Below are 21,678 nucleotides of genomic sequence, written 5' to 3' on the forward strand. Positions count from 1 at the left end.
CCCAAAACATCAACCCTCCAAAGAAGCCTCTGCCCAGTATTCATCCTGGCTTCACGGTAGAACAGATACACAAAATTCTGCAGCTCCCTCTTGGCTCAGAAAGGGTTCTACGCTCAGCCCCATGTTTGTAAAAGAGATCTGGAAAAAATGTTCTTTGTCTGAACATTATTGTTCCTTGGGGGTGGCAAAGCATGCCCCTTCTGCAAGAGAGAATAGACTTCAAGGCCCCCCATGGCACACAGCAGCTCCCAGGGAATGTGTGATAGGCCAATACCCCCCATATGCCTCTAAACTATCCGCAGTCCCCGACAGCCACCATGTCAAATGACAATAGTGCAGAATCCCCAAAAGAGTTTCAGTCTTCTGACAATGAATTGAGAACTTTATTACAATAAGTAGACCAGAATTCCCCTTAAGAAGGCACTCCCAAACTCTGGTCTACCAGGCCAGGCTAAACGCTCTAAGGCTGGCCCGCAAAAGTCTATTAAAGCGCTGTTTTCAACAGTGTCTCTTTTAAAGGTTTGATGAAAAGAGCTCAGAGGTGGTACCAGAGAAAGAATGAGGTTAACAGGCATCCATCAGAAACTTTGGGAACTACTACCTTAAGCTGCTTTTCTCCCCATCCTCCTACTCCTGGCAGAGTTTTTCAGCCCCCTTCTGCCAGGCGTCCCTTTACAGGTTTAAAGGTACAGCATATGTGTGCACCCTCACCGGGGTTCCCCTTCTCCATTGAGGCTCTGGCTCTTCAGAAGAGCAACTTGTTTCAGAGCAGCAACAATGCTCAGCTTGATGACAACCCTGCCAACATGAACATCCCCACTTAAAGAAAATTCCTGCCTTTTCAGTTCTTTTGAATAGCAAATACCGCAGAGGTGGCCCTCCTTCAAGAGATCTCTTACTAGGGTTCCAGCATGACTAACCTTAACCTTCACAGCACACCACAGCTCAGTAAAGTTTACATACTTTAGTCGGTGGCAGGCACATATGGTCTGTGTCTATTGATAGTGATGTCAGCAGGTATTGCCCAACATTTTCCCTACTTAGCTTTATTGCATCTAAATTGCCTGATTCATCTTGCGCAAGGTTTCTGTGGTTAAGGAAAAGAATGATGGATCTTGACACCTACAAGTCTCCTGTCATTTACATGAGGCCACTTGAAGTGAAAGTGGTGGTGTTCCCAGCTGCTGACTGCTCAGCATGCCAGAACTGGAAGAATGTCCCTCAGCCAAGAGGAACTCACACCAGCTAAAGTTGCTACAGGCAGCTGTCCTGCTCTCTCTTCCCAGTCTGCTCCCTCACGGAGGGGTTGACCAGGATGTTGTATGCTCGAAACCACGCTATGGTTTCCACAATGCCTGCAGCATTACAGACCTCAGAAACCGCTCTTAATCACAGCTATTCCTTCCAAAAGAATGAAGACAGCTTTCTAATATTCATCTATCGTGGTTTTAAGATGGAATAAGTATTTCTACAAATTTAGGTCAGCTGGAAGTTGCAACATAGGTAAGTCAGGGAAATCTAGTGCCATTCAGCAGTTAGTGCTCAAACATGAGGGTATGTCTCTGAGGTGATATTATTCTAACCTCGTCTCTCAACCTAGCCTCCAGTTATGAACCAGCCCAGAATCTATTTCCAGAAAGCTTGTATTCCTTCCTGCCACATACTGCTGTATATTCTACCCATTTCTTGTACTGCAACCAACATGGGGACTCTTTAACTATTTTATTCATTCATTAAATTAAAAAAATGTGATATGAAATTACAAATGCTGTGTGAGGTGGCTGACAGGACATGTAGGATCTAGAACTCATTTTGTGTCCATTTTGGGTATTTTTTGAGACAGAGATGCTATAGATTATAATTTTTATGCAACAGCTAGTGTCAAATTTAGATACACATTTGATGCCTGTCTCATGGTTTTACCAATTCTGCAATACGTGTCCTTAACATCTTTCAAAAACCTAACGATGTAAAAGTCTCTCCTGGATGTGCAGCTGGAGAACATACCACTTTCAAATGTCTCCTTGGCCAATGCAACACTTAAACCTGACCTTTAATGTATCTCCAGGTATCTGCTGTTTAGAAACAAAACCAAGCCGAGCTGCTCCTAGAGTTAGTATTAGAATTAGTTTTGCCGCTTCCCTGAGAATTATCATCATAACTCAGATTTGACTTGCTGTCTACTACACTTCCTCACTCATTAGACGTTTTGCCCTAGTACTCAAAAAATATGAAAAGGGGCACATTAGAAACTTACCAGTTTGAGAAAGCTGGAGGCAAATAAGACAATGAGAAGCTAAATCACTGACTGTATTTTGAAGCATCAAAAAGTCTCAGTTTATCTTCACAGTTTCAGTTTCCTGTCCTCGGCACTACTATTTTCACCTTTCTGCCTTTTCCTGTACTCCCCCGGATGAATGGCATTTCTTTGCAGACACAGGAAGGAAAACTGTCAGCAAGAAGAAATAACACTGTGAAGTACTGGCCCTATATTCTGTGAATTGTCAATACTTTCAAAGAATGTTATTGTTGAAAACTTCTCCATCAGAGGTCCCAAACACACTTAGAACAGCCTCTTTCACCGAGGCACAGGGAAAGAGTCCCATTAATATTAGTCACATTAGTAATGCTCATCAGTGTAGACAGCAGAGAAGCAGAAGCGGTCACAATTAGTGTCATAAAGACAGTGGAGAAATGTGTAGGTAATTCATTTTATCTGGCCAATACTATTGCTGTAACCAAAAGTGCAGGACAAACTGCAGGTGCAAGCAAGCACAGCACAGTTCATAGCAGAGAAAACTATGCCACGTACGTATTTTTCTTCATTTACCAGACCCATCACCACAAACAAAAATCTACACCTGCTGGTAACTCCTCATTCCCTCAAAAACCCCTTCAACTCACACGGAGCACAATACTATAAACCCTGTCCTCACTTAGCTATATTAATCTCATCATCAGAGTATTTGTATTTTCTCCTCACCTGACGAATACACAAAATGCAGCTGCTTCTTTGTTTTATTGTTTGCTACCTGTATAACTTCTCATTTATGGCAGAGGAATTAATTTAGATATTTGATACAAAGACAGCAATAGTCTTCACTGTGCTAATATGTTTCATAAATTTCCTTTGAAACAAGATATTTTGATTCTAAATAGTCTCTTAATATTGAAAAGCTTCTGAAATCCTTGACAAGGTATAATCTTCTCAGCAATTATGCAATATATATTTATATATATATATATGTCATGCCAGTTTCGCAAAGTAGTCTGAAAAAAAAAACCCTATTAATAAATCAATTAGTATACAGAAATAAGAAAAAATGTCTGCAAAGCACAGTCATTTTGACGGACACCATTCTTCTAACCATGCGTTTTGAGGTGCCAGATCAGTCCAGTTGCTGATGCAAAGTAGGTAAACCTACAATAGGATTTAAGAAGGCATGAAATTTTCCTTTTGGGAATACTCATGTTCTCCGCAGGCTCCTGTACAGATGTTGCAGAAACCTGCCAGATACCACAACTAGTTCAAGAGTTCATGTTGTAAAATGCTTTTCACTTCCTTTTCTGAGTCTCTCTTTGCGAACTGCAGGCCAGAAACAAAACCAATACACAGCCAACAGAAGAAGAAGACACCTTTTAAATATTTGTGCTCTGCAGCAAAAGTAAAACCCAAACCTGTCCTATTTATTCTACTACAATTATTATAAGCAGTCTACACGATTCAAAACTAGAAGATATCTTAACAGCTTAAATTACTTACCTATCAAGAGCAACATTACTGAGAAACCCCATAAAAACTTAACTATGTCATTTTCAAAGCTTGGCTTTCTTCTAGCCACGTAATGATTTCAGTAGAGGGTGTAATGGTTTGTAGCAAAACTGTCAGGTCAATATAGACCTCCTAGCACAGAGGTACCAATCTGGATATTAAAATTCCTTATACTGGCACAGCTTATAGCTAAAATACAAAATTGTGCTGGTAATAGTTGTGTTTGGGGAAGAGGAAGTTGTATGCGCTTTCCCATACCGATACAAGTTGAAGCAGTAGCAATCTGAGTAAGAAAAAGCTTTTCTGCATATTTACATCCTCTTTCAGGTCTAGCTTTGTAGGATGAAGTTGCTACCACTCCTGGATGCTCCTCATAACCAATCAGTTGCAGGTTATTGCTTGCAGAGCCCTTTCTAACAAAAGAGACTGCACGAGCCCTCCCTCTTTCACACTGGTCCAGTCTGCAAAGTTATCAGCTCCTTTAATCACACCTCTAGCTGAGGAAGATGAAGTCAGCACACTCATTTCCATTACCAGATGTACCAGAGTGATACTCTTCAGCAGCAAGATCGATAATGAAGGGAAGATACCTTAACATCCCCCCAAACAGCCCAGCTATTTGCGAAGTCAGCAACTGTCACCACAGCCCGACGTGACTGTAACTCGGAAGAAAACAGTGACTGTCGGGATCCACTGCTTAGCCCTGCTCAGCCTGCGAGGCATCCGCTTCGGGGTGAACTGTTAAGGTCTGAAGATACTGATAACCTCACACCCACATACTGCCTCAAGGGCGGGGACTCCCCCAACATTAATGTACAGATATGCCGTTGTTTGATGGAAAACTGGCTCCTGACTCCAACAGGGGCATGCTGATATTCCATTCTCTTACACAGATATAAGATTGCCTCTTACTGGGCAAGAGGCAACACTTTAAATTGAATCAAGGTGGATTTATATTAGCTATGAGGAAGAAATTCTTCCCTGTGAGGGTGGTGAGGCCCTGGAACAGGCTGCCCAGAGAAGCTGTGGCTGCCCCCTCCCTGGCAGTGTTCAAGGCCAGGTTGGATGGGGCTTTGGGCAACCTGGCCTAGTGGAGAATGTCCCTGCCCATGGCAGGGGGTTAGAACTAGATGGTCTTCTAGGTCCCTGCCAACCCAAACCAGTCTGTGATTCTATGTACAGCAGAACACTTGTATTGACATATTCTGGTTACTGTGTCCAGAACAGGAAGGACTTCTGGGACAGTTCTGCTGAGGAAGAAGTATTTTTTTTTATTTTCAGTAGTAATCCTGATGGTGAATGCACCACTGTAACAGATTTTTTTATTTCTATAGTACTGGCATAGGTACAGAGTCACTGATGCAGGTCATGCAGTGAATATTTGGTTTGAACCAATAGTCAGCGGCACTCCATGAACTCTCAGGTCACTAATTAGCTCAAAATCACCAGCTGGAAAGGTGCACTTAGGATTACGGAGAGGACTGAATCTCGAGACTGAGATTGAATTCCTTGAGACTGAGGCTCCAAACCCTCCTTTTCCCCAAAAATTTCAATGTGCTTGCAATAAACAAGAAATCATCATTACACAGATTAGGTCTACAGTGTCATGGGAATGCACAGAATACTTAATATAGTCACTCTGTACGCTATGCTAAAAAATCTTCAGTTAAGTGAATGGAATTACAATTGTAAATAAATACACAGACTGCTAAGCTTTAACAATTACATAGGTTTTAGGGTCAACAATTTTCCAATGTTATTGGAATAGCAAATATATAAAAATAGATTTAATTTGATGATAAAACAATTCTGCATTTATAAAATTAAATTAGCATTGCATCGAAATATCCTTCTTTCCACAACATCATTAATGTAGTTACCACTCCAGTCAGGCATGTGAAAATGACTTTCTGATGACTCCTCTGAATTCCTCCCTTCTTCTTCTGGTGTGTCATCTTCTATATTCAACATAAGTTGTGATAAAATGTGTGCATGTGCCCCCATTAGTTATTAAAACATGAGACATTAACTGGTATAAGGTTGCTGTCCCCCAGAGCACCATTTCTTCAGAAATCAGGCATCAGGTATGTCAGTGATTGCCTTCATACAGTATCTGACCTGAAAGGATTCTTCAGACTCTTTAAACTTTTCCCACAGTGTTGTGTGTGGTATTAAAGACGTTTTCCCAGTAGACTAAGGTATGCATATCCTCAGAAGGGAAAAAAAAAAAAAGGACTTCCCTCAATCTCAGACTCTGCTACAACGTGGTACTGATTTTCTCCTTTTAACTGGTTATTTGGTGAATTGAAACAATCATTGCTACCAGTTGAATATTTTCTACACATGATCATATGGAAGTCTACAGGCTGGTGTCATATTACAATAGAAAGACACATATCTACATTTCTTGGCTTCCAAAAAATGTCTTGGATTATCAGCATAGAGACATTTGTTCACTATTTCCTTTCCTTTTTTTTTCCCAAAAAAGCTTTACTTAATTATACTTCACTATGGTCCTTATAGATTTCATTTTTACTTTCAAAAGTAGCTCTCTAGAAAAAAAGAAATTAGCTTCTTGCTAGCTTTATTTTATTATATTTCAAATCCAGACCAGTAACTTTTTACTCCAGTGCATGGGTATCACGGCAAACAATAAACATATTACTGTAGCATAATGAATTACTGTTCAGCAGCTGAGCAATAGTAACTGACCACAAGCATGCTTTTAGCAAACTCAGACCCATTATTTTGAATACTGATGAGGATATACATTGGGCTCTGCTCACAGCCACAACAAAGCAATTGTGTTTTTTCCAAAATACCAATTCCCTGTAAGACAGCAATCTAGATTCTGTATTTCTTCCTGAACTCTCAACAAAACCATGTACCAAGCTTGCCTTCATTTTATTTACTGAAAACTACTGGAGACTAAGTGTCTTCAGCATCACTAAAGAGCTAAGAGAAAAATTATGTGGTTCCATCGATGCCTAAAATGTCCTGCAAATACTTTGATGTGGAGACAGCATAAAAATGGATGATGAATCTCATCTCAGGCTGCAGTGGGAAGGCTCATCCTTATCACACATAGACAGAAATCACTTGATAGGGTACTCTCTAGAGACCTGGCAAATAGGGAAACAAAGGAGAATGCCAGGCTTAGAGAATCCCTCTTTGAGGGAAGGGGGAAGAATACGTTTTGCTATGAACAAGTGTTTATTACAGCTAAGTGGTAAGTTTATCTTACAGCAACCCGTGGGCTATGTTTGACTCATCACAAGGCATTTTTTAAATTCTATTATCCAGGAAGAAAACTACTTAAAGTGTTGCCTGCACTTCCAGGTTTGCACTGAATGAACCCCCCACGGAAAGCTACAGCATCAACACCGCGGAACCGCACAACGCCAGCTTAACATGCGCTTCCCTCCGCCTGTGGCAAAGTCCATGGAGGAGAAAGCTTCTCCTACGTTTTGAGTTTAGTTTTCTTTGAAAATTGGCCATCTATTACATGAACACACTGATTCAGTGATAGTGACTAAGGCTGTACAAAATCAAGGCAAGGATAAACTTAGTAGGGGAGCTCCACCTAGCTGGCAAAATTTCCCTATTTGGCCCAGTTTAGTTTTGCACACAGTAAGAGATATTCTTTCGCTGGGCAAGTTGTTTCCATACAAGAGCTCCCCACAGAAAGCACAAAGGCAAGTAGGTTGATTCCCACTTGGAACTGGAAAAAAAAAAGCCCAAACATACAGGAGCAAGCAGAGCAAAGAGAGAGGAAGTGTTAGAGACCTGGATGCCAAGCACGTGTCCCCCATTGCACATGTCACACCTTCGGTGCTTTGACCCTGTAGAAAGAACTTGGCAGTTTCATAGTCCTTTGCCTTTCAGATTTCCAGAGGAGTGGTTGAGGTGCACATGAAGAGACAGGCAAGTTTTATTAAAGAAATCCATTTTACAGACAAGTACAGAATGCCATGAGGTTAAGAAGCCTTCTCCTTCCTCAATGGGCTGACTAGCAGAATGAGCTCTACGAAAAGGGACCTGTGTCCTTCCTCACAAGCATCCCAACTTTTGGATTTGGTAGGTGGCTTGGGATGTGGGATTTTTACGCTGTGGTAACTCCAATATAATACAGGTATTGTCAGAAGTCACTGCTGTTGGGGATGCAGCCATTTATAAGGCCAGCAGATTGTGAATGCTAGGACAAAAGCCTGGAGTCAGATGAATCCTATACTGTAACAGGTCAGAACAAAACCAAAAATGGAAAGGAACTTTTCCCCAAATCACAAAAATACCATGTCTCTCATGTAACCATCATTTCAACCCTCTTCTGGACATATGAGATACTAAACATGAAGAATTGCTTGAAGAGAGATCTGAGAAGAGGAAAGGAGTGGCTGGGATAGTTCAAGTTTGAGTAATGGAGAATTGGTGACTCGTGGAGCAACACTGGAACGGAACACCAGCTTTCTTAGCAGCTCATAACTTCCTGAGCACTGCAGGAAGGCAGACTGAAATGGATTCTATTGCTCCAACATAATTAAATTTGATCAAATATATGCTAGCCAGTTTCTTGAAAGAAAAACACTGGTCAATGCATGAGTAAATATGCAGAGCAAGCTATCAGCAAAGCCAGAAACAGACTTGGGATAAATTGTTAGCTTCCACACAAAGAATGGGTTTGGGGTTTTCATTTATTTGGTTAATATACATAACTTAAAGTGTCTAAATAAGTTGTCTCTAATTCTGGAAAACCCCAAAGCACTGGTGGACTCGGGACCAAAAAATTACAAAGAATATTCTCACGTGCTTGAATTTATTCTAACTGGTATTCCTTCCACCACAGCACATTTTCCTGGGACTTCAAACTGAAAGGTCGAACATCACCTGTCTAACTGTAAAATGAACACTTGCAAGCCGTCAGCAAAGACCTAGCTGCAGGAGACAAGGGTAACACTACACGTACAATAAAAATAAATTCCACCCAATAACTTGAAGAAATTACTCAAACCAGCACACATATACCAGATTTGCTTGTGGTGTTGAGCTAAAAAATGCTTAGCACTGCTCACAACTGTAAAAAGTGGTATACTTGCATGGAGCATCTTTCTTCCTTGTGGGGTTTTGGTTTGTTTGGGGTTTTTTTTTTGAAGATGAGAACTGGGACACCAATACTCAGAAATTTGTCACAGGCAAAAGTTTTAACCACTGAACCCCTATTACTGCCTCCAACCTGATTCAGCAGATACTTTCCATGTGAACAACTCCTTGTTATATCAGATGCTGAACAGACTGGCACTGGAAAGCATGTATTTCAGCATTACCTCACTTGCTTTGTACAGGGTGTTATTAAAAAAAAAAAGAGTATTCCTTCACTTCCAGTGTAAGAAGTAATAAATAGCAATATTATAAGCTTCAATTTCTCTTTTTATTATTAAACTGTGGTCCAAGAAATGCATCTGACATACTGTATGTGCATGAATTCACAAAATTGCCTTAGTTGTTCTGTTCTTCCCTGAGTCCATAAAGTTAACAAACACCAAAAGTTCAGTAAAAACAACTTCTTTGTTCTTGTCTTGCTTTTTAAAGGCTTCAGGGATGAAAACAAGTCCTCTCTGCCCAAAGACTCACTCCCATGGCTGTTATGACCAGCTGCTCTTCCACAAGGCAGACGTAGCTTCTTGCAAAGTGCCTGGGGGAATTAGCCGAGAGCACTTTGGCTACGGTACTGCCAAAACACAGGCAGTACCCAGTGTCAGATCCCCACTACCTCAAATTTAGACAGCACCATCTTCTGTGTTGCTAAATGTCTCGCAGAAATTGGTACCTGCTTGAAATATATACCACTGAGACAAACTCAGGGTAAAAAAGCCGCTTTGCAGCAAGGAACAAGAAGCTGAAAAATATTCTTTGCCATTACTAAGGCGCCCCTGAGACTACGTGCCCTCAGACTCCCTTCCCTGTAGCCTACTGAAAGCTTATAAACCTTCTGATTATATAATCACCCATCAAATCAAGGTTTGACAGCCAACAGACCAGGCCACGGTTTTCTGTTTGGGTTTTTCTTACACTGAATTTCAATTACTTCCATCTTTTTACACTCAGGAACAAAGCCTGCCTTTTCTCAAGCGTTAAATGCACATACCACGTCCCGTGAACAAGACATTTCATAAGCTACAAGCCATGCTGCAGAGCATCACAGCGACTAGTTCCTGACATCAGGGCTGAGGACGTAAGGCACGCCCCCCCACGTCAGGTCATAATTTCACTGACTGCAATCCCACCCATGACAGTGACCCACATGGACTACTTTGGGAAAGGCACAGCTCTGTCCCACTTCAGCCACAGGCAGTCTAAGGTCTTTCTGAATCAGAAGCAGCAGCATCACGTTTAAGGTTACTAATCCTTGCTGGACCTTTGTCCTGCTAATTTGTCAGTAGCTGCTTCAACTATTTATTCAAACCACCTGCAGGAACAATGTGCAATTATTTGCTTGGGTTTTCTTCCTTTAAAAGTATCTCCTCTAAAAGTACCTCCTCTTGCATGTTTTTAAGCTTTCATCCTGAAGACTTCACTTTCCTTTAGGGTTTACTACTGAGAAAGAAGTAACTTGCTCAGCATCCTTTATCCCTCTGCAGAGGGCTATCATATTCAATCCCTCTCCCCAAAATCTATTACGGCGAAAAACAACTTCTGTCTTTATATGAAAAACACTCCAAGGATCCTTGTTCCTTTGCTCAGTTGTTTTCCAAATTCTACTCCAACTTCCTTTTTTATCAAGGTGGCCCAAAATACATGACGTTTTCAAGATCTCCATGGATTCATGTAACAGACTGATGGGGGGTTATGTGTTGGTTTGTACCTGTTTTTAACATGGTTCTGCTTGCCTTTTTGACCTCCACCGAGCTGACATTTTCACAGAACTATTCCCGATGAGTCCAGGATCCTTCCTGAGTGATAATAGGTAATTTAGAGCACATCACTGTGTATGTATAATTAGTTGTTTTTCTCCATGTGCATTATTTTGCATTTATCAATCCTGAATTTCATCTGCCATGTTCTCACTCAGTCACGCAGGATTGCACGATCTTCTGCACTGCTTTACAGCCAGCTTTTAGTTCTGGTATCTCTGCAGGCTTTGTCATCCCCTCTATTCTACTCAGACCGCTTTTAAACATAAAAATACAGAGACAGCTGCACCGTGTCAGATCAGTGATCCCCCCTAACCAAGCATCCTGTGCAACACTGACTAAAAAAAGATGCTTAGGCAACAGCATCAGAACACATCCCTGTAAGACTCTCTGCTCTCAGCCACTCCTGAGTTTGCACGCTGTGCCTTTATAGCTACTAACTCTTTATGCCTTGCTTTTCCCTGCGGCTGTCTCCTTGGTCCCAGGCAAACTTCTAGAACTTGTCATATATCCTCAGGCAAAGAATTTCAGAGCTTACAGACACACTGTGCAAAGAACCACCTCCTCTCCTTCCAAACCTGACACCCACCAGCTTCCTTTGGCACCACAGACACTCAGTCTCTAGTCCCCCTCTAATGACGCCCATGATTCGGGGGACTTCTGTTTTCGAAGAGTGAGCCATTTGTTAGCTATTTCAGAACAGATTTACAGTTTCTTTAGGCTCAGGCCCAAAATTTAACTATTGAGCAAAAGGACTACAACAGCCAGATGGGCTGTCAACATTGTCCAATGCTTTTCTGGGGGAAAAAAAAAGCATGTAGGGGCTATTTTCTCCCAGCTATCTGATCACCTTACGCTCAACAGATCAGTCAAGCTCTTGTCCCAAGAACAGCTGCAATACTCCTGCAACAGTTGATGTGTTTTATACACAATCAGCAATACGTCTGTAAATAAAAAGTATATTAAGAATAGATTTGCAAAAGATGGAAGCAGAAAAAAAAATCCAGCTAAAATTTTTAGAAACATTCTTCTGGGTTTCTTTTCCACTTGGCTTTCTATTGTCTCCTCTTGGATCGGGATTTTTCCCTCACCCAAAAACCAAGTCTGAAGTAGCACTCTTGCAGCTGGCCAGCAGAGTGAAAGTTTTGAGGACAGAAGTCATGAGGAGAATCATCAGGACTAGTGGGCAATACTTACACTAGTTTTTCTATAGTATTATATACATTGCTACTTGGTTTTTTTAAAAAGAAACTGACATCATCCCAGTCTATGCTCAAGGGATTTATTTCCCCCCCCCCGGTCATTGCAGAAAGTCAAGACTGAAGCAAGTGAATTTTACACTTAATCCCAAGGTCAGTCACTCTGATGTGTTCCAGGACTGCATCCCTCAGTTGTGGGCTAGCTGCAGAAGCAGTTTGTCTCTCCCATTCATTCTCCATTTCGCCAACAAAGCCATTGTTCCCGTGGAATGCAGCTGTCATGAGCGGCTGTGACTGCAGAAGGTGTTCCCTCAGGCGGCTTGGGATCATCGCCACCGCGCACTGTGAAGTCTCAGACCAAAACCAAAACCTTGAACTCGCCTCGGTGCTCAGCGGGGCGACAGCGCAGCGAGCAGAGCTTCGGGGTGACATGCTTTCAGCAGCCCCTGTTACAGAGGAGATGAATGGCTCCGGTTTGCGTCAGCTCCCCAAATCTATACCATATGACTGGCTACCAAGAGTCAGTAGCCAGCTAGAGCACAAGGAGTCGCAGCTTCTAAAGTCATTGTGAAGTTGTCAGGGGGGGGAGGGAGTGGTTCGGTATTTATACAAGCGAGAGGCACAATCTGAACGCAGGAAACTGTTTAAATATAAATAAATCTGTACAATTATGCATCCATGACTCTACTGAATCCCACACACTGTTCAGCCAAGAATTTATTTTAGCTTAATACTTAACATAACTCCTTTCTTCAGTTTTTCTTTCAAAAAGAAAACATTTACGGTTCATGTGAAAGCATACACACAAGCTCACATCTTTACATCCATACAGTTATTATACCAGGACACAGAAACAGTTTGGTTGGGGTTTTTGGTGGTTTGGGGTTTTGGTTTTAGTTTGTTTGGTGGTTGTTTTTTTTACAAGGGGAATTCAGACATCACTCCAAAGTAGATGTCAGTATAGCCAGTTCTTGTCTACACTGTAGACTCTTGCAAACACAAGTTCTAAATCAAAGTCTCTATTCTTGAGTTGCAGAACTTCACTACGACATTTCCTGAGTTTTCTTCGGATTCCTTAAAAAAAAAAAAAGTCTGCCATGCAACTACTCCAGCATTTACAACCTGCAAGAGATCTTATCAAATCTTAAACTTCCCATTCCTCCTGATTTATCAGTCCTAACAAGTTCTACCAACAGTGATTTCCAAATTATTTACCTTGCTCTGCTGTACTGCCCCAACCCAACCAATTTCACCAATAACTGATCACAGCCAAGAACAATCACTTAAATCCTCAATCACCTGTTTTCTAGCTTTTCCTTTAGTCATCATTGACCAAGGAGACTCAAAAGATACAAGGTACTGCAGATGGCTGTACTGGTTATTTCTACCTTTTTTGCAGCACTGCTTCCACAACTAAAACATAAGCAATATTAATAGAGCATCGTGCACTTACAGTATCAAATTAATTGATAGGGAGCAATCAACTTATCAAAGTACGTTTCTGTAAATAAATTACTGAGAATGCATGCAATATCAAATCACTTTGACAAGCAGGATTACAAGGGTTGGCACAAAGACAGACCACTCTGCCTTTCCTCACATCTTTCTCCATATACTTCCAGTCACCCTGGGGGAACGGGAAAGGGAAAGCAGTCACCAGTCCTCCATGACTACCTGCAGCCCTGTTGCTCTAGAGGCCTTAATAATATTAAAGGCAAACTGATTACTTTCCTCAGAGAAGAAAGAGAGGTCATGTCTCAGGCTTGCATCTCCTTTCCAGTGCAAAAACTTTGGCTTTGCCATGGGAGACTGAGCAAGCTGCAGACCAATTAAGGGGGAGCGAGAGAAGACAGACTCACTAGCAGGAAAGGCCATCACTAAGGAAAGGTACTTACAAGTTTCATCATAGGCAAGTAGCTCCCTCTCCGTCACACATCAGACCCCAGAGCTCTCAGGCTTCTATTCATGGCTGAAGTCAGTTCTGAACAGAGTCAATAACAAAAAACAAATGTCAATAAGATTTTGAAAAAGGCTGAATGTAGCATGAGAAAGAGCCACGCTTTGGACATTAACAGGTTTCACTAGCAGACCTTTCACAGGGAGACCAGTTTGAAAGAGGTGAGGTTTATTAAAACCCTAGAAAGCTAACATGAAATCTCCCATTTTAAAAACATAAATGAACAAAACAAGTCAATTAGGGAAGTGGGAACTGGGAAAGTCCAGAACTGGCCTATTGTGGAAGGAAAACGACCCAAAACAGAGACTGGAAACTCTGGCGATGTAAGGCAGAAGAGAGTTTAGAGGGAAAAGAAGAACAGAAGACAGGGAAACCAAGTAGGGCATTTTTAAGTGTGACCACAGACGTAAACCAAAGGCTGACATTAACAACCCACACTATCTTGTGCTCTTCTGCTTACCGTGTCCCACTCAAAACCATGAGGTCAGCCCATTCTCGCTTCTCATGAAAAGATAAACAAGGGAACAAAGAAAACAATGCCAGTTAAAGCTTTTTTAGAACAGGGAACCCTCCCATACAGGATCTTTATAATCACATTCAAGATTTGGACAATCGTGCACACTGTTATATTCCATCTGAGCATGTTTTCCTACCTTAATTTTCTTCACCTCAATAAATTAAGCATTTCCAGAGAAAAAGCAACAGGAATTAGCTCAATATAAACATAGACAAGTTTGCTCCCAGACATACATCATGGGTAATAGGATGCTTCTCTTTTCCTTGTTAAAAATACGTATCTGACACACAGAATTCTGTAAAACAGACTGGAGCAGCTTCACTGGTGAAAGTGTTACAGTCTACCTCAAGTTTGAGAGCAAACCTTTAAAAATACCACAGAAAGTATGAAATTTTTGTACAGTACTCAACAACTATACAGTATTGTCAAATATCAGATTTTCTTATGATCAAGTGTTGCAAAAAAAAATCTTACCATTTACTATTTTCAAAGACAGGAGCACTTATCAATTACCCTGATCACAGACAGCATCACTGTTTACTCCCAGCAGTGAGAATGAAGAGCTACCTGAACCTGGGGAGACAACTGTGAAGGAGACTAGCTTTTTGATTCATTACTGCACCCGACAAAGCAGTTACAGCCTAGGGTCACAGTCATCTTTTCCCTAAAGCTCTACTTTTACTCTCTTAATTTCTACTCAAACAAGTCACTGCACTGGTAGAATTACTGCCAATGCACGCGAACTGAGAGACTCACCACTTTTTGTTTAGGTTGAGCCCCACCAAGATTACCTCCAACTTCTCACTTTTTTCACCCTCCTTAATTCAAGGCCCTGGGAGCCAGTACAGAGAAGCGATACAGCGTTAAACTCAGCTTTCCTCAGACCCCTGACAAGCATCTCAAATTTGCTGCTCCCCAAAGAAGACTGCACACAGAAGAACTTTGGCTATCAAAAAAACTTTTAAACAGCCAACTAATAAAACCCTCGAATCCTGCAGAAGACTTTCAGGCATCAAAAGGCACGAGGCTCGTTAGCAAGAAGCTCAAGACCAGTTTAATGGAAGCCTGCCGGCAGTGGTTTTGTTCAAATACATCTAAAGGTCTCGTCTTGCCCACCACCAGCACTGTGCTCCCCAAAGACCTCTTTGAACTGTCACCGTGTGGAAACGCTACGTCAGCTTTTCCTGGAAAGACAATGCTGTGACTCGACTCCACCAGTTTCAGAGAGGCAGGTTAGCATGAGGGCTTGTTCATAACTAGACCCTTTCGTCCTTTTCATCTGCTGCTAGACTGCTGCCAACGGCTTGGAAGGCATACTTTGGGGATGACTGGCCAGAGACAAAGACACCAGCCACCCCACTGATGATGTTGCAGGCAATCTCTCCTACTGCAATGGTGGGAAACGTGATAGGAGATCTGTCACAGATAACTGAGCTGCTCCTAGCTTCAGCTCACCTCTGCAGCCCCACGCACTGTCTAGGAAAATTCTCCAGCAAACTGCAAACCTTACAGATAAAGCAACTGCAGAACCACTGAGTTTCTCACCAAGAATGCAATTACTGAAGCAGCCAACCATCTTCCTTGAGAACTGAAGCTGGTATCACCATCAAATCTGAACTCCCAAGCGGCCGACACAGTCTCTGCATGATGTCCCGACAAACCGTGTACATCAGAGAAGGATATACCTCAAAAAAGGGCAAAATTAAGAAATGCTCCAACATCTCTTAAGAAATCACCACGCCCAATATGCCACAGAAAGCTGACCAGAGATTACAAAATATGAGTATCACTACTCAACATACTGCTAGCTCTGAAATTTTCACTTTAGCCGCAGCAAGGCAGAAATGAACTTGTCTACCAGGGCTAGAAGACAGATGCACAGAACTCAGTGGAAACTCCGAATCACCAAAAAAGGCTAATTCTCTTAATGGGAAAACATATTTTTAAAGTTCTATTGATATAAGAGCACATGATAAGAAAAGTGAAACATCAAGTTCTTTATTGTAAGTAATTTCAGCAAACCAATGAAGTTTTAGATGTTGTCTTACAAAATGAAGCACCAGAATATCATGCAAAATAAAACAATGAAGATGGTTGGATTTCTAGAAACCCCAAGCACTCTAAGAGTTATATTAAGTAAATCTGCTATTTAGACTTTGTTACTGGTTTGTGAAGACTCTTTGGGGGAAAAAAAAAAGAGGCCCAACCCCAACACACACCTAGGTGCAAGCAATAAGAGGCATAAGATGACCAATGACTGATGTTCCTCTGCCCAGAAATCTTGCAATGAAAAATAGGTAGGAATTTAATTAACACGCTAATTTAGTAATAGTTTAAGTACTGGAATTCGATTTCTTTTTCCAGAGTTGTTTTTTCAGCATGTTGCTAGTCAAGCCGGCCTATCTTTGAACCCAGCCCCATACATTTAGGATGCAACCGTGAAGCCCAGACACCAGAAGTAAACACGCTGCTGATGCTTTCATCAGAAGAGGTTACTCGAGCATCTAGCACGGTTTCAAATAGACCCATAGGTATTACCATCCAGACTGACCCCAGGGTTTGGCTGTCCACCTTAATCCCAGAGATACCATGTACCCACAAGAAAGTTGTCCCGATGCCTGAAAGAGAATACCTGCCTGTTTTAAACATCACAGCATGAGGTGAACAGATTATCACCGTGTAACGCTGTCATCATCTACGTGCCATAGGCAGCCAAGTCCAAACCTCTGCCAGCAAGGGAGGTGGTACATATCTTCCCTAGCATGCTTCAGGCAAAATTAGTGCAGTTCACCCAGCTCTCACTTACCCAACATTAGCTCAAGAGCTGTGGGGGCGGTAACTCTGGCAGAGGAAAGGCAGCAAATCGCTGGGGGAAGAGTTGCATCTTCAGCCAGCGCAGCTGCTTGCTGAACAAATGGTCTTGCTACACTCCTAGCCCTGAGGGGCCTAATATGTACTGACAACATCGAGACCAGCCGTCACAGACACTTTTACATGGCAGACAAGTGGTTAGAGCACTTGCCCAGGCTGCGAGAGTGACATTCACTTCTCTCCTAGACGTAAAGGGACTGAAGAACCATTGCCTACTTCCTCAGAGGTTTTTGCAGCCAAGCATATGAGACACCCATTGTGTAGCAAGGAATACACGACCCGCATCTTCAACATCCAGATAAAATACATACAGATTCCCCGAGATGCTCCCTGGGAACCGGGTGTCAGGCTAGAACGACATCAGAGTACAGTGGGATTGCTGCAGTTACCGTCTCTGCTGCGCGCAGACCGGGGCCGCTCACAGCGACTACTGAATTGCTAACCCAGAGTCAGCGCTTGAAGACGAAACAGTGATTTAAACCACATGGCTGGGAAGCGCCAAAGCTTGGGACTTGCTGCGCTGCCGGGGTCGGCGGGGGTGGGTAGAGGCGGCACCACCTGCTGCCTGAACGCAGCCGACCCCTCCCGAGAGGGGGACGCCCTTTGGCACGCAGCTCCCCTGCTGTGAGGGGACGCACGGCACCGGGGGTCAGGCCCTGGCGAGGCTGCTCCCCTGCCCGGCCAGGAGGAACGTCGCACGCCGCGGCAGACACGTCCTTCCACAGCGCCGCGCCGTCACCCTGGCCAGCTCCCAACAGCCTACCGCCTTCGCAGCGGGGAACTAATTAGGAGCATGTAATTAAGACGTGCGCAGCGATCCGTGCCGCGCCGTCACCTCAGCGAGGGGAGGGAGCAGCGGCTACGCGAAAGCAACGACACAGCGCGCTGCGGGTGCGGGCACAACCCGCCGCCCCTTGACCCCTCCGGCCGGGGCCCGGCCCGTAGCCCCCCACCGGGACGCTCCTCTCCTCTCCTCTCCCTGCCCAGGCGGGCCGAGGGCCCAGCGGGCTCCCAGCGGAGCGAGGCGCGGAGCTCCCCCCGCGGCGCCGCCCAGCAGCCGCTCGAGGAAACGAGGCGGCCGTCGCCACGGCAACGGGGCTGGCCGCTCCCCGGGGAGCGGGAGCAGCATCGGCGGCGGGAGCAGCAGCAGTAGCGCCGCCGCGACCCGCTCCCGCCCGCCCCTGGCACCCGTCGCCGGAAGTGTATTTATAGATTGGCCGGATACGTGCTGACGTCACGGAGCGCACCGCCCCCGTGCGTCAGCGTAAGGCGTACGTAATGGGAACGTGACACACGCACGGCGCGAGCTATTTATAGCCGGAGAAGGCGGAGAGGGGAAAAAAAAAAAATCAAAAAAAAAAGTAAAAAAAGAAAAAGAAAAAGCAAAAGCCGAGCCGGGGGGGGGGCGCGGCGCGCCGACCGCTCGTTCGCCGCCCGCACGCGCGGGGGGGCGGGGCCGAGGCGCCGTCAGGTGACGGGCCGGCCCCGGCCCCGCCCCCGCGGGGGAAGCCGGGCGGCGCGCGCGGGCCTGACCGGCGGCCGGAGCGCGTGACGGGCGCGGAGCTGGCCGCTGGCGCCCTTCCCCGGCAGGCTGGCGGCGCACCGGGCCCGCGGCCGGGGCGACGAGTGGGGGATTCCCCCTCCTACCCCCGCCCCACCCCACACCCCACCCCCCCCCATCGCCGGGAAAAACCCCGCGGAAAATAAAAGCGTAAGGCCCGGTCCCGGTCTTCCGGGAAGCGGGGTTGCCGCCCGAGCTCGGCGGTGCCGTTCTGCCCCCATAACCCCGGTCGGGGCTCGCTCCTCCCGCGGGGTGCGTGGGCCCAGCAAGGGGGCCAGGCTGCCCCGCGGCAGCTTCTCCCCCCACGCACACACTTCCGAAACACACACACACCCCCCCCCCCCAGGCATCCCCCTATCCCAGCGGCCCGGCGCGTGGGAGGAGCGGGTCTCCGCCACGGAGGTGTCGCAGCTAAGGGCGGCCGCCTGGGTGCCCCCGAGCCCGGGCCGTCTAGGTAACGGCCGCTCAGCGCCGCGTTAAGCCTCGCATCCTTCCCTTCCCTTCTCCCGAAGGCCGCGAATAAAAGTTCACGGAGTATCCCCCCCCCCCACTCCCCGCTCTGAGGACAAGGCACGGGAGAACCCGCTGCCCGGGCCGGCCCTGCGGCCGTGTCCGCTGGAGCGTCTGTCCCCGGGAAACCTCTTCGTTAGAGCGCAGCCCTCCCCGCCCGGGAGCCGGGCCAGGGGCCGGCCGGGGTCACCGCCCTGGAAGGGGGAGGCGGGGGTGCCCCGGCGGTCCCGGCACCCGCGCGGGGACACCTGTTGGCGCCGCTGCCGCCGTCACGCGGCGCTCAGCTGGGGCGGGCGCGCGCGGCGGGCCGGGCTCCGAGCCCGCGGGCGCCGTCACGGGACCGGGCGCGCGTGCCGCGCTCGCCGTCACCTGCCCGCTGCCGCCGGGGAAGAGCTGCGGGGGGGGCGGAGGGGGGGGGGTGGTGAGGGGAGGGGAAGCGGGGAAGGAGAGCGGGGACACACGGGACAGCGCCTGCGGGAGCCCCCATCCCACCACCACCCCCCCCCCCCCCCAGCCTGAGCTCTTCACCCTCCCTCCCGGGTCGAGCCGACGTGCCCCGCAGGAACGGCGGGATACGGAGTCCCTCACTTAGCCCGACGTTAAACGGGGGGACGGGGAGGGGAAAGGGGGTTACAGCGAGTATCCCGCGGCCCCGTGCTCGGGGATAACGGGCGCCTTCACCCCGGCTGCGCTCCGCCGCTGAGCCGTGCGCGACACGCGGCAGACGGAAGCCAGCGGCGGGTGATCTCGCTGGGTCGCTGGGGGCGGGGAGGGGGTGCAGCCCACGGGCCCCGAAAGCGGCGCGTTCCTTGCGCGCCCGCCGGAACTTAACGGAGGGGGCCGGTGGGACCCCACAGCCCGCAGGTGCTGCGGGGCCCGCTAAAAGTGATGGTGATGCGGCGAGGCCGTTCAAAGAGCCAACTGAACCGCTCGAAACGAGGTCAAGTCCGAGTAAAAGCCTATTCAGGGTGCTGCTGTGGGTTCCTGGCGGTCGGAGGGCCGGGCCGAGCCAGGGAGAGTTGCAAGGAACGGTAAAAAGGGCGCCGCGTATCTCCTGCAAACAGGGTCATTCGCTCCTCGCCTTCGTTTCAGAGGAGCGGCTCAGGAAATGCAAGGGAATTGCCTAAACTCTTCAGGGCGCAACGACTGCAAATTTAAACTCCTATTTCATAACAACAAAAAAACCGATAAAGCGGGGAAATATAATGGGGAGAGATACCTAATTCAGAACAGATGGCAGGAAGCTTTCTTTCCCCCCCCTTCCCCCCCCCCCCTTGCATGGAACCGCAAACGCAGGGAATGATCAGCGGGGGATTTTGGTAGGGTGAGAAGACCAGCGTTATTCTAGCACTCAGCACATGGAAGCTCTGGCGAAGGAAAGAGAAGACGGGAATGAGATTTGTTCGCTAAATTGCCCAGAACTTCTAATTACGCTTTCATCTCGATCGCCAAATACAACTGCAACGTGACCAAGCTTTTGCCTCATCATGCCCAGCAAATGCCTTGCAAAAATACAAAACATATCCTAGTAAAAAAAAAAAGGGGGGGGTGGGTGGGCAGGTTGTTCGAACACGAATTCTCTTGCTGCACGATGTTCTACTCCCTTCCTGTCAGGTAGAGCCTTGAGATTGGCCAAAACTACGCACAAGGGCGACGGCTTTAAATAGTCTTTGCGAAGGCATTCCTCGGTCGTGTCTTTTGGAATCACAGGAATTCCAATCCATTATGACTTTGCTATTTTGAAGACGGGGAGGTCCTTTTACTAGAAAAACAGATGCACCTTCCTTCTGCTGCAGCAGCCAGCGGCTCCAGTGATTTTCAGTTCCACTGCGGCGCTTCCTGTTTGCCTCTGCGGAGCTCCAACACCCAAGGGAGGATGACTTCAGCAAGCAGAAGATGAGGCGTGGAGTCTCTCCTGTGTCATTCTCCCCGTCGCCCCCATCACCGAGACACGTAGCCTTTCCGTAAGTTTGGATCACGGCCCTAGGTGCCCCAAAAGCAAGTGACGGTACTTTTCTAAAGATGTATTTAGATGGGTTTGAATTTCACATCTTGGTGTTTCGAGTTTTTGCTATTCAGAGCCCGTCACCACCTCACACAGCGCTCCACCTGCAAGTTCGTGCGTAGCATACAACTATAACCGGGTGAGACCATCAAGTTCCTCACCTCCCTGAAACAGAAAACAAAGTCAGGAATTCAAAAACTCTTTTGGTTTAGCTTTCAAGATCGACTTTCCATGGCACATTTCAAAGCCCAAGTGCTTTCCTAAAGAGTGTGAGGCAATAGCATCCTCTCTTGCCTTTCTCACAGCTTCTCCTGCAGGAATAGCAGCCGGCTCCTCCTCTTTGGTAGAAGAGGAGCAGCTCAGGGAAGCTGCACACCT

General features: G+C 46.2%; 1 long non-coding RNA gene across 1 annotated transcript; it reads right to left on the bottom strand.

The window, feature by feature from the left end:
* Positions 1-13,824: 13,824 nt before the first annotated feature.
* Positions 13,825-15,975, bottom strand: LOC311188585. Its single transcript, XR_014617120.1, has 3 exons — positions 15,899-15,975; positions 14,297-14,334; positions 13,825-13,860 (listed from the first exon to the last, which is right to left on the bottom strand). It is a non-coding gene; the product is annotated as an uncharacterized lncRNA (long non-coding RNA).
* Between the last annotated feature and the right edge of the window lie 5,703 nt (positions 15,976-21,678).

This window comes from Gallinula chloropus (assembly GCF_964237585.1).
Source record: "Gallinula chloropus genome assembly, chromosome: 2".
NCBI lineage: Eukaryota > Metazoa > Chordata > Aves > Gruiformes > Rallidae > Gallinula > Gallinula chloropus.